Source organism: Hypomesus transpacificus, chromosome 15, assembly GCF_021917145.1.
Source record: "Hypomesus transpacificus isolate Combined female chromosome 15, fHypTra1, whole genome shotgun sequence".
NCBI classification, from domain to species: domain Eukaryota; kingdom Metazoa; phylum Chordata; class Actinopteri; order Osmeriformes; family Osmeridae; genus Hypomesus; species Hypomesus transpacificus.
The window spans coordinates 1,289,865-1,302,656 of record NC_061074.1 but is presented as its reverse complement, the minus strand read 5'-3'; the positions used below and the strand labels follow the sequence as shown (position 1 = coordinate 1,302,656).

Below are 12,792 nucleotides of genomic sequence, written 5' to 3'. Positions count from 1 at the left end.
AGGAGGAGGGGGGGGGCAAGTGTCCTGTACGCTCTGTCTGTGTACTCTTCGTGGTGTCCTGACACTCTTCCCTGGGAGCCCAGCCTCCTGTCCTCCATCGGGCCTTTGCACGGCAGTGTGATGCGTCCCTCCTCTCCCAGGGGTCCACACGTGGCGGTGACACCGTCGGGGCGTCGTCCTTGTGGTCCCCTCTGGGCAGCACCTCTGACGGTCAGCCGAAGGAGAGTGCATCGTCGTGTCTGGAGAGAACCCACACCGAGAGGAGAGAACACACACCGAGAGGAGGGAACACACACCGAGAGGAGGGAACACACACCGAGAGGAGGGAACCCACACCGAGAGGAGGGAACACACACCGAGAGGAGGGAACACACACCGAGAGGAGGGAACACACACCGAGAGGAGGGAACACACACCGAAGGGACCTCAGAGTCGCTGCTTCTCACTCGTCTCAGCTTGTAAATAAAAAGCAAAAAGTGTTGTCCTCGAGCCAGGACATCTGCAGGGAGGATTGTCTTCCTCCCTGGTGCTCTGGACGGCCCGGGGCCAGCGATGGTTCTGGACCGCTTCGGTTGGGGGGGGTCACTGAGAAAAACGGTGGTTGGGCAGGATTGTTTTTCTCACTGAAAACGTGTCGTGTGAGTCTCCAAGTCTACTGATTCATGCAGGATTTTCTTCAAGTTGTGAACGTTCATGAGAACGGCGTTTGGCGCCGCCCGATTTCATACCGCAAACCCAGCAGTGGAGGTGATGCTGAGACAGCATGGATGCAGCAACTGTTAGCGGAGGGGACACGTTCCCAGGTCTTCTCTTCACATTTGGACAGCACAACTTCTCATTTGATACGTTTGAATTGTCGAAACCATTTCATCACATCCAACATGAAATAAAACGGGTAAATATTGCTGTGAATTCTTAAATGACAGATGAAGCAACGGTCATGGAGAACGGTAATATCTTATTTTGGGAGCATCGCCATGCCAGAGTTCCTTCAAAATGTCCAGCCAGTTAATCGTCACTCTGGCAATATCCGTCTTTGGCCAATCGGAAATGTCAAGGGTGCGGATTATGAAGCTCATTCACTCAGAAACAATTTCTGATTCTATATTGGAAACATGCTTACGTGTAACGCTCGCTGCACACACAGAATTGCTCAATCCCATACATGCCACCATGTAGTATGACACGCGTGTCGGTTTTTCTAAGTGAGACCCCGGGTGAAGGCTGGAGACCAGACTGCATGCTCACAAGCTGCTTCTAGAACATGAAGGTAAGCAGCCTCTGTGACACAGCCTGGTAGAGCAGCTCTAGGAAGAGGAGATGGAAAGTGCAGTGTGCCCCACCCTGGGCCCCTCACCCCAACATCAGGCCATTAGCTCAAGAGGGATCATCCCTTATGTCAATTGTCAGTATTTCTCTCTACAGTAACTACATTGAAATGCACACCATATGCATTCAAGACAATATTCCTATAATGAGCTGTTTACATGGTTTACGGAAATGCATATTCCACTAATATTCCCATTTACGCGCAGTGTCTGTGTGTGTTTGGGTGTGTGACAAAGTACGGGGCCCTCGCATGGGGAATCTGCTTTTATATCTGTATCTGTGTCAGTAACATTTGACTTGCGTGTGTGTGTGTGCACGTGTGTGTTTGAAGCTGTGGAAGAATGAATTCTCCCACAAGGCCTACTGTTTGTGTTTGAGTGTGTGTGTGTGTGTGTCTGTAAGTGAATACGGGTGTGTATGTTTCTGTGTATATTTCTGTGTTCCCGCGGAGGCAACTTCTATATTTAGCTCCTCCTGATGTATCCATCTGCCTCAGACGCCAGGCGGCTCCCACAGCACCTTCCTGGGGCAAGAGGACCCTCTCAGCGGGCCATTTAACCACCAGAACTCTTCATACTGAGACAATAAAAAGCCAAAGCATTCTTTTTTCAGCCTATTCAACCTTTTACTAAAGACCAGATGGATCAATATGAGGAAATGACCGAGTCAATTGTTGTCACAACAGCATGACCTTCAGGCTGTCCTCCAGGATGATGGAGGACACACCAGCCAGGCAGTGGCAACAGTCAGCCAGGTAGCATCAGTCAGCCAGTCATTACCAGTCAGGCAGCCAGCCAGGTGGTAGCTGCCAACCAGGCATCCAAGCCGCAGCAGTCATTAGCCAGTCAAGCAGCAGTCAGCAGTAAGGAAGCCCAGACGGAGCTCAGCGCCCAGGCACAGCAACAAGCCAGATGACATTAGAGATAGAGAGATAGAGGGAGTCAGATGGCTGAGCGGTGAGGGAGTCAGATGGCTGAGCGGTGAGGGAGTCGGACTAGTAATCTGAAGGTTGCCAGATCGGTTCCCCGCCAAGCCAAATTACGTTGTGTCCTTGGGCAAGGCACTTCACCCTACTTGCCTCGGGGGGGAATGTCCCTGTACTTACTGTAAGTCGCTCTGGATAAGAGCGTCTGCTAAATGACTAAATGTAAAATGACTAAATGTAGATAGACACCAGCTCACACAGATGTGCACAGCTACAGCCTCTCTCTAAAAGAGCTAACTTAACAAGAGAGAGTACTCGGGCACACAACCTGTCAGCAAACCATGACAGCACAACATCAAATATGGAGTGAAGGGAGAGACAGGATGTGTTTTCTGAGCGCGGCTGTGTACGCAAGCAGAAAGCAAGTGTGTTACACTGAAAGGTCAGGTAAAGGTTGGACGTTAGGCAGCGGCACCTGTGGGGCTTTCATTAGCTGCTAACCCCCTCCCACTGTTTAAGGAACCTCTGTGCATTATTTAGATCTCAGGTTTATTTTCAGAGGTGTTAAATTATGTACGTACAAGGCTGAAATGAGGTCCGCTAGGAGTACGCTGCTGTTTGATAGCTTTCCTCACAGCAGTGTGTGTGTGTGTGTGTGTGTGTGTGTGTGCGTGTGTGTGTCTGAGTCTGCATACCCGTCAGTCCTCCACGCTTTCCTGTAACAGCCAAGATCAATACCCACTCAGTGCATTAGTGATCCAGAGCTCGTCCCATTGGGAAGAGATACGAGAGAAAGGAAGACTGAAACAGCCCAGAGATAGAAGTGGTGGCAGAGAAGCAAACAAGATGACGAGCTTTGCGAGGATAGGAGTATCCTTTGCGCTGCCCAGACGGTCTGCAAAGCATCTAGGCAGAGCATGTGGCACTGATGTACTGCTTCCACCTGCATGTCGCTGGGGTTAGACGGACCTACTCACATCGTGGATGGCTTGTTTTGGCGTCATTTCAACCTACCGACTTGTGTTTTAGACACCATCAAAAATAAACATCTATAAATATCGACATATCTGCTTGCACTGACCACTTGACACCGTCAGAAAAAAAAAATATCCATTACTTTCTAGTTCTGACCACTTGACACCATCAGAAATCAAATATCCCTTACTTTCTAACCACAAAATGCGTTGAGGGAGTGAGTGTGCAGTGAGCACACTGGAGTGAGCAGGCTTCCTCTATTGACATGTAACAGGAGAATGCCTGGTTGCCAACCGAACCAGCGACTGCAGACGTGAGCAAAGGACACTACAGAGACTTTGAAGGACTGTCAAGCCATGCGCCAGTGCCAACAATACCCTGATCCGACTGTCGCTTCTCCAGTCCAATCCTGTCAATCTCATCTCCTCACATCTCTCCTGTGAGGACGTTCCCTGCTCCCTCCACGTGTGAGGGGTGCAGCAGGTGACAGAGACAGTCTCTGTAAGCAGACGGGTGCCACCTTTTCGTTCTCCCTCCATGTGTGGGTGATACGAGCACACTTTGTGGGCTGCACGCTGGGGACACAGAGTGGGAAAAACGGGAGAGAGACTACTGAACGTGTGTGCGTTCAGGGGAGGGGGGCTCGGTAATAGCACTGGGGGAAGCAGCAGTGTTGGACTGAGATTTCCGAAGCAGCACATCCCTCATTAAACACACAGCAGGCAGATACAGTGTCAGGTGCCAGAGCAACCCACACAAACAAAAGCACACACATCAGCGCACTCAGACATTCTGCACGTGCAGGCAGGCACACACCATGCTGCCTTCAGTTTATCCACAAAAGTGCTGCTGTCCAAGGTATGTACTTGTCAAATCGATGGCTTTGAAGCCCAACAGATTGAATGATATTCCACAGCTGGTTTTTCAGACTACAGAGGTGTTACTTGCGTCAGGGAGTGCGGTCCTCAGTTCCTCAGGGGTCATGTGAGAGCCTGAGCTTGACCTTGGCTGCACAGGTCCCAGTCGGTTCCTTTCCTCCGCATGGAGAGGACAGAGACTACTCAAAGATGAGTGTATTAGAATACAAGTTCCCGGGGGAAAGACGAACCTCCTTTACTTTGGGCTTCAGCAGTTTGAATTTGACCACTGGCTACAGACACCCGGTCGGTGTAGGTGGGGAGAGGACGTGTGTTGTGGCTGGCTCAGGGCTGCTGGGTTTCAGCGCTGCTGTGTCTCCGAGGGTTTTCCAAAGCCTGGCATCGGATCACAGCCCTTACGCAGAGACTTTACCCTACGTTATTCTCTGTCAACATCCATTAGAGAGCAGAGCAGCTGTGTCTTGCAGTGGAGCGGAGCTTGCCAGAGACTGGTTGTGCAAGGCTGGAGCAGACATCACAGTAAACACTGCTGTGCAACAAGCGGGGACACCGAACCACAAGAGGCAGCATGCTCTGTGGGTTTTGACATGCAGAGGACACATCTGTGCAACACGGTGAAGCTTTCTCTGAGAGCAACTGAGGCATTTGCAGAGATTTTTTGAGGGGGTTACATTTCTGGCACCAACACACAATAACCCCTTTGTATTCATTTCCAAAATATTTCTAATGAAAATCAAAGTGCTCACTGCCCGTGTTCAAAATGGACCAGATTGGCAACTCACAACAATCGGAGCAGCACCTCTCTCGGCTCCACGGTAACGGCTAAGAGCTGATCATCTCAGCAGGCTACCGTGGCTCGTGTGGATCAGTCCTCTGTAATCAAGAGGCCTTCTGACAGCACCCTGCCGGAGGGGGCCCGCCTCAAGGTGATCCTGTCATGGCTGCCTCTGCCTCACATCTGCATTACTCAGATCAATATGTCTGGTTGCTATATGATACCAAAGCCCTTCCTCTGGATCGGGTGACTCCTGGAGTCTACAACAACTCTGACAGGAGATTGGACATGTGTGTGTGTGTGTGTCCACTTAACTAAAACAAGGCTTATGTGCAGATAAATGTACTGTAGGCTGCATTTGTCTTTGAAAACAGATCTTAAGCAAACAGAACAGTGAGAAGAATTTCCTTCTCAGGTGAATTTAGTTGCTGTAATTACGGATGCCTCTGATTACAGATTAATACAAGGTGAGAGCAGCACTGAGGGACTGAGAAGAGAGGAAGAAGAGAGGAAGAAGAAGAGGAAGAAGAGAGGAAGAAAAGAGGAAGAAGAGAGGAAGAAGAGAGAAAGACCGAGGGAGACCGAGAGAGAGACCAAGAGAGAGACCAAGAGAGAAAGTGAAAGAGAAAAAGAGAGTGCCATCTGGAATAGATACATATAATTCTTCATCAGTTCAACCATCAATGAGTAAAGAAAAGCCGTAATGTTCTGTAACAGAAATCTGTTCATGTGATCCACTTTGGCTCAATTTTCATGGCTCTCTTTTCTCAGCTGTTATCTCAATCGTAGACACTCAGTGTTTGGTGAAGTGAGAGAAGTGACTCTAATGGTAAATCAAAATGCTGCCGCCATTCTCAGAAAAAAATCCATGTAATTAGCGACATCTATTAGACTGTACCTTTTGAGCGATGGTGGATTGATGTGTGGTCACCTAAAATAAACTCGCAGTGTTTGTGAAGTAGGAGTAAAGAACATATATATATATATATATATATATACACACAATACAGAATATATTGACAAGAGAGAGGAGGTGAGAGATAATGAAAGATAGGTGTGCTGGGCATGACTCCACACCAGTGATTTGTCCAGCAGTAACATTGAATTCCTCATCATCTGGGGGAGCTAGTTCAAGCATTTTCCACTCGGAAGCTTCACTGCAGGCTGAGTAGTCAGAGCGCATATCTTTAATGATATGATGTTTTCATTAAAGCCATCTAGGCTCTACACTAGCTCACCCAACCAACTAGGTACACATAGGTACACATAGGTACACATTCATAGAATATATATATACTGGTATTATTAAATCCAGTTGTGTTTACACATACATTTAGGCAGTTGAGTATTGCTTGAGACCTGTTCAGGATGGTAAGCCATCTTGCTGATCAACAGTATACCACTGGGCTACAGAATCACACACGGTTACACTTTTGTCCTCACTAGCTTGCCGTACCAGCTTTATTTGCCCTTCTACATTGAGACTGGTTCATGTATCCCATTGGGAGATGTGACAACAACAAAAAACGCGCTGTGAAGAAGAAGAAAAAAGGCGAGTCGTATTTTTGGGACCAAGGACTGACTCATCCGTCGTGCCCGTGTTTAGCTGGAGGCTGAGCTGGTGCAGGAATCCAGGGTGTGCTGTTTGAGCTCTGCAGGAGACTCCAGCAGTGTGCCAAGTCCTCCAAACCCTTTCCTTTGGTGCATCATCATATGGATGCTGTTGTGATGAGTGTCTGCGTAGAAATGCTGGAGTGAAGCTCCTGTTTATGGAGGGCAATGGCCCATTACAAATGTAACCCAGTGAGACAGACTGCCCTGCAGCACAGGCCAGGCTCACGTTGCTTTGCCACTGAGTGCTAACCATTCATTCTGAATCCATGTTTGTGCATTCTGGATGAGCATCTGAGCTCCAACTAGAAGTGAAGGACATTTTTCATTAGCCAGCCCCTCAACACGACTCAAAAGAGATGTTTTCGAAAACGTAATTCCAAGAGTCGACAGTTCTTTTCTTCGTCCCCTCCGCTCCTGTTGTTCTTGTGTTGAACAAGCTCCTCACACTAAGGAGCGGAGAGAGGGATATGGAGAGCGAACGAAAGCGTCACGACAGGAATGAGAGGAAAGGGAACGTCCAGCATGGCCCCCTGCTAAGAGGAGGGGGCGTCTGCTGTGTGTCACAACTACAAGTTACTCAATATGAGCCAATTAACATTTAATGAGAAAATGAAGCATGATTACAGAGCCGTTAGCAATTGTTATCTTAATGAGGTAAGGAAAACAGGGATTGGTTGAGAAGGGGGCGATAATGACTTTGCACGGTGTGTGAATCGCACAATTTGACTTGTTAGCTTGACAGACGCAGAGAGACCTGGAGATGGACAAAGAGACCTGACAAAGACAGAGACCAAGAGAGAGGCGAAGAGGTGCCGAGAGACACTAGGAGAGACCAGGAGACACTAGGAGAGACCAGGAGAGACTAGGAGAGACTAGGAGAGACCAGGAGACACTAGGAGAGACCAGGAGAGACTAGGAGAGACTAGGAGAGACTAGGAGAGACTAGGAGAGACCAGGAGAGACTAGGAGAGACCAGGAGAGACTAGGAGAGACCAGGAGAGACTAGGAGAGACTAGGATAGACAGAGAAAGAGCCAAAGCTCCACAGATCTTAGATCAAATTTTTCTAACACTCCACACTGTCCCTAGTCACAGCGATAAGCCCTTCAATTAGATACAGGTGAAGTTGAGATCAGAACCAAAATAGCACAGAGAAATCTCTGCGATGTCCTTATTTTAAGAACTAAATGAAGAAGGTGGGAGAGACAGGAGACACGATTTCATGACATTTCTGGGCTCCCTCTGTGAAGGGATATCAAACATCACCATTTCTCAGGAGGAGGAAAGAGATATTTAATTCCCAAGGGAGATGAGAGCAAATCAGGTAGCCTCTTCATCCATATGCACGTGTTTTTCTCTGCCTCTCTAACTGGGCCATATCAGAGCGTTCTCCTTCTTAATCGATCCCTCTTCTTTCCCTTTTAACTTCTCATCTCTTTTCCACTTTGGCCAGATGAATCAGACACCATGATTCTCTCCTCGCGCCTTCACGGGAGGCTGGAAGACAGATCCTTCAGAGCCCCTACCAGCACCCCCTCCCCACTGACAACATGAGCAGAGCAGGCCAGTCGACAGGGGATGGAGGACCGCACTGTGTTGGGGAGAAGGCTGTACAGTATGTCACACACCCATCCGTCTCCTTCAGGGACCATCAAATGAGCAGAGTCAAGTGGAACATGGAGCGTCCAACGCTCACAGAAGGGGGTGGTCTGTGTCCACGTACATAAATGTTATTCTGCTCAGGTGAAATGGGTTGCACGTCCCTCGGTAGGAGAAGGGAGTTTCGCCGAGTGAGAAACGTCATCTCTTTTAAAAAGCCAGTGAGTCATGATGGCCGCAGAGTTTGTTTATTGAGTGCAACGGGGCCCTCCTAGGGGGCACACAGAACACTGTCTGACCTTTTGCTGAAAGGGTCTGCTTTTTACTTTTGTCTGCCAAACACACAAACACACGTACACACACAAGCAACTCCCCGTTTGTACTGCATCATATGATATGGGAAAATATAAGAAGCCAATGTCTTTGCAGATTCACTGTTGTGACACATGCACACACACAGGAGCACAAGCATATACACCTATGTGAGTATTTGGAAACCGAAATGTACACGCAAACACACATAAAAAACATTCACAGAGGCACACACACGTGTGCAAATGCACACGCACACAGGAGGGTAAATTGATGAAGCCTGTCCATTACCATACTAGGGGTTATCCTTACTTGGGTAATCCTTTCTGTTGTACTCAATGTTTAGTAGAAGTACACCAAGCAAAGGCAATGAAAAGTCTGTGATCTTCTGTTGGGGTTCAATTTTATAACAAAGCTAACATATTCGTTGAAAAAAAAAAGTTTATAAAGCTATTTCTGAGAGTTACAAGTGTGAATGATTAGATTGATAACAACTACAAGTCTTAATGTTGAGCTAAGGACCCCATAACTGATGCAAGCTGGAACATTGTGGCTGGTCACTTTGAGCAAATTAGAAGAGTTTATAAATCATTTCTTTCTTTGCAGTCAATTAATGATCCTAAATGACTGAATAATGTCCTATTACAGACCACTGATTACTAAACATTAATCACTCTCACGGTCACATTTCCAAATCACAAACACCGGAAGGAAGAGAGACGTGTACCTACTCAATCACTGTTTCGCTTTGTGTGTGTGTGTGTGTGTCTGTGTGTGTGTGTGTTTTCTTGCTTGCTTGTGTGAGGAGGAAATCTGCTCCTAGACAACTGGAAAGCCTCTCAGACATGGAGAGCAGTTGAATGATCCTTGGCATCACACACATCCTGCATTACATTTCAAATATGTCTCCTTACATGCAATCGGTCCTACAGACCAAAATACTGTCCTGCTCCTCACATTTACCAGCCAAACTTTACCTGTGTTTTCTGGTCCTCAGGTCAGGGCAGACATGTTGCCCCCATTTGACTCAACAGTGTCGGCACCGGTCACTGTTGACATGACTGATCACTGCTCCTGAATCATCTTTGAGGATAGACAGCCAGAGAGGAAAAAAGCAGAGAAAGAATTTCTTCAGTCGACACTCCAGCATATGTGTGTGTGTGTGTGTGTGTTCTGGTGTTGCCACTCCCTGCACGCGTGTCATATTGGATGATTGATAAATGTTTCTACTTCTTCAGCGTTAATAACAATCTAAATTGGAAATCCATATCCCCATCTGAGATGATTGAGTGACTCACAGCAGGACACAGCATGGTACTCATGTGAACACAAAGGACACGCAAGACAGGCGAAAATTCTTGTTATCCCGGGGGTCTTATCAGAGTCAACCGAGGAACGCAAAAACAGGACGGTGCCCAAGACTTCCTGAGATTGAGAACACATTCTATGTCAGTCGTGTATTCGCGTATTTCACGTCCAGAATCCTGCCGTGTCTATCTGCTTGCGACTCCAGGCAGACTCAGAAACATCCCTTCTCTGACGAGCTGCTGGCTTCTGGTGCAATTTAGTAGTGGTTGGAGGGCACGTGAAATGAACTCCTGAGCGATTCTGCCGGGAAAAGAAATTGCCATCACTCTGGCCTCTCATTGAGGTTCTCCTCTGTGCATGTTAAAGACCAAGCACACGTGCTTCTGTCTGCACTGGGCTTAAGAAACACCATCATCTTGCCTCCCCCCTCTCCCCCTCTCCCCCTCTCCCTCTCCCCCTCTCCCCCTCTCCCCCTCTCCCCCTCTCCCCCTCTCCCCCTCTGGTTCTCTCACTCGCTTTATCTCTCTCTCTTTCCATTACACCTTTCTTTTTGTTCCTATTTTTCCTCGTTAGCTACCCCTTCCTCTACTCCTGACGACTTCTCACCCACAATAGCTCCAGGGTTACAGATCAGCTCTCCAGCTCGTCAGGCTGTTCAGGCGTGAGACTCCGGGGGGCTCATTGCGTCAGCGGCAAGGCCAGGCTCCCAGACTAAGAATCCACATGCTTTTTCGACATGCTGCTCGGTAGGTGCATTGTGCACGCCCTTGGTGCTGTCGTCGCTCGATCTGTCAGGAGGGGAATGTCTCAAGTTGGATTTCTTGAGCAGAGTCTTCCTCGTCTCTGGAGGAGGGGATCACTCACTGAGTTGCTGCTTCCAAGGATTTTTAAATGTTTCCCTTTAGTTTTCCCTGGAGTTGTTCCATGTCTTCTTTGAGGACTTTGGGTAAGTTCTATGGCTACACTGGAAGTCCTCTGTGACGTTGATAGTAAAGGGCTGTACAAATATAATTCAAAATCCTTCACCTATGTGTATTATGCTAAACTGCTGCCTGAGTCTCCTGGCTGAACTGAGTTTATGATGGTCACTATCGGAAGCACGCATGTGAGAACAGTCTAACCACCCATTGAGAATACTTCACTTGGTCTTCATCTAACTGTTCTGTTCACCTGCATGGGGCATGGGAGCCAGAGAAAGAAAGGTAAGGATAAGAACAAAGACTGTAGATACATGTGAAATGTGAGTATATTAGCCATGCAAGAGTGATATTAGCCACGCCTGCTTTTTTCCAACTGAGAGCCTAACCGAACAAGAGACACACATGTTCACATAGCACACTCCTTATGTCGGAATCCAAAGCTTGATGTGGTCAATTTTCTGGTTTGGTCTCGTTAGATTTATTTTCGTCTCATCAGTGTCTTGTCTAATTGAGAACAGGTTGTTGACAAAATAATGTTCTCACAATCTTCATTTGTGAAATGAACACTGCTGTGCTTGACCATCTGGGCTGTACAACCATGTCTCCCACGCCTCTTGTTATGGACTACCCTGTGTGGATTCTGCTTTGAAATATTCATTAATGCTTATAGTGATATGTTTATTTAAAATATATTTTACATCGTTTTTTCACTCCTCACTACTATGGACAGAGGACCCGAAACTTTAATGCCTGTTTTAGTCAAGCTTGTTTGTCAGTGAGCTCAGGACTTGCTACTCCTCATGTTGCTTCTTCCATCTTCCTGAGACAATCCCGTACTTGTGGCAGTCTGGCAACTCTACTTTGTTTGCCCGATGCCCAAGCTAGTCAGAGAGAAGAAGGACATTGTTCCCTATCAGCAGATGTTTGGGACTGCTGATAGACTGCTGATTTGCACCGTATGCAAATGAACTATGCTATGGAACCTATGGAACCCATCCAGGCCTGAGGAAATGTTACCTGTTCAACCCCCAACTCACAAACAGCTGGATAAGTGTTGCCAGCAGGAAACCATCGAGGCACAGTAGGGCTGGTTTACTCCCATCACCATAGAGACAGAGCAAACCGCATGGGAAAGGCTCGGCCTCTTTGCATATGTGGGCATGCTGAGTTTGTTCCATTTCCTTGTAAAAAAACAAAAACAAAACATGTAGGAAATTGTATTTGATGCAGAAATAAGATTTGAATGTAGGGCCATTGAAATTGTGACATCGTAGACTGGAGACACAAACTTTTAAGGTTGGCAGCTTGAATTGCCACCCAAGGCCCTCTGCCCTTCTTCTGAGCTAAACAACTGCAACATGCCAGCTGTGACATGCTACTGTCACATCATACACGTTTTGTAGGTGAAGACATTTGTACTATACAAAGTGATGGTTTGAGGCAAAGCAATTACCGCACATGTTGCAATTGCTTTCACTGGTTTAATAGAGGTTGTATCTAAAAGGAGTGTAATGAAAATGTTTCAGTGAGTGTATGTGTACAGTATGTCTGTCAAAACAATATGGTACAGTGCCAAAACAAAATCAACATTAACATTAACTTCCTCCCTCATAACAGGTTTTCTGAAACCACTTGAGCTTCTGAACTGCCATACCATGATGGTACATAATTGTCCCTGTCAAACAACTATTTCAAACAACTATTTTTGTATCGTTAAATTCAGGAAAAGAGGGGGGGGGTTGGGCTGTCTGAAGGCATTCAGACAGGTCCCTTCACAGGTGTGTCTGGAAAAAGGAGAGCATAAGAGGATAAAGAAAGGCTCTCTTTCAGTTACTGAGGAAGGTGTGGAAGCGTCCAACTTACAGGAAGTGATGTCGGAGCACTGACCATAGCCCCTGTACAAGCAGCAGCCACAGTCCTACGACCAGCAACACAAACCCTGAAGGTGCAGTGCTCATCTGAAACCCTGCTTCTGCAAGCACCCTAAACTTGGGGCTCTGACCCTCCCTCCTGCTATCTGATTGGATGTAATGGAGTGTGAGGAGGGAGTGAACACTCTATAGAAGATTGCAAAGCCAGTTCCATTCTGTTTGGTGAGAGAGAGAGAGAGACCGAGAGAGAGATAAAGAGAGAGAGAGAGATCGAGAAAGAGAGAGAG

The 12,792-nt window shown here is 47.3% G+C and overlaps 1 protein-coding gene across 1 annotated transcript in view; it reads right to left on the bottom strand.

The window, feature by feature from the left end:
* LOC124478257 (SPHK1 interactor, AKAP domain containing) overlaps positions 1–12,562 on the bottom strand; it is a 47,137-nt gene extending 34,575 nt beyond the window's left edge. Inside the window, exons 1-3 of the mRNA XM_047036483.1 lie at positions 12,498–12,562; positions 11,652–11,815; positions 9,384–9,489 (exon numbers count right to left, since the gene is read on the bottom strand). The gene's annotated coding sequence lies outside the window, so the exon portion shown is untranslated. The remainder of the gene's footprint in view (positions 1–9,383; positions 9,490–11,651; positions 11,816–12,497) is intronic.
* Positions 12,563–12,792: the final 230 nt, after the last annotated feature.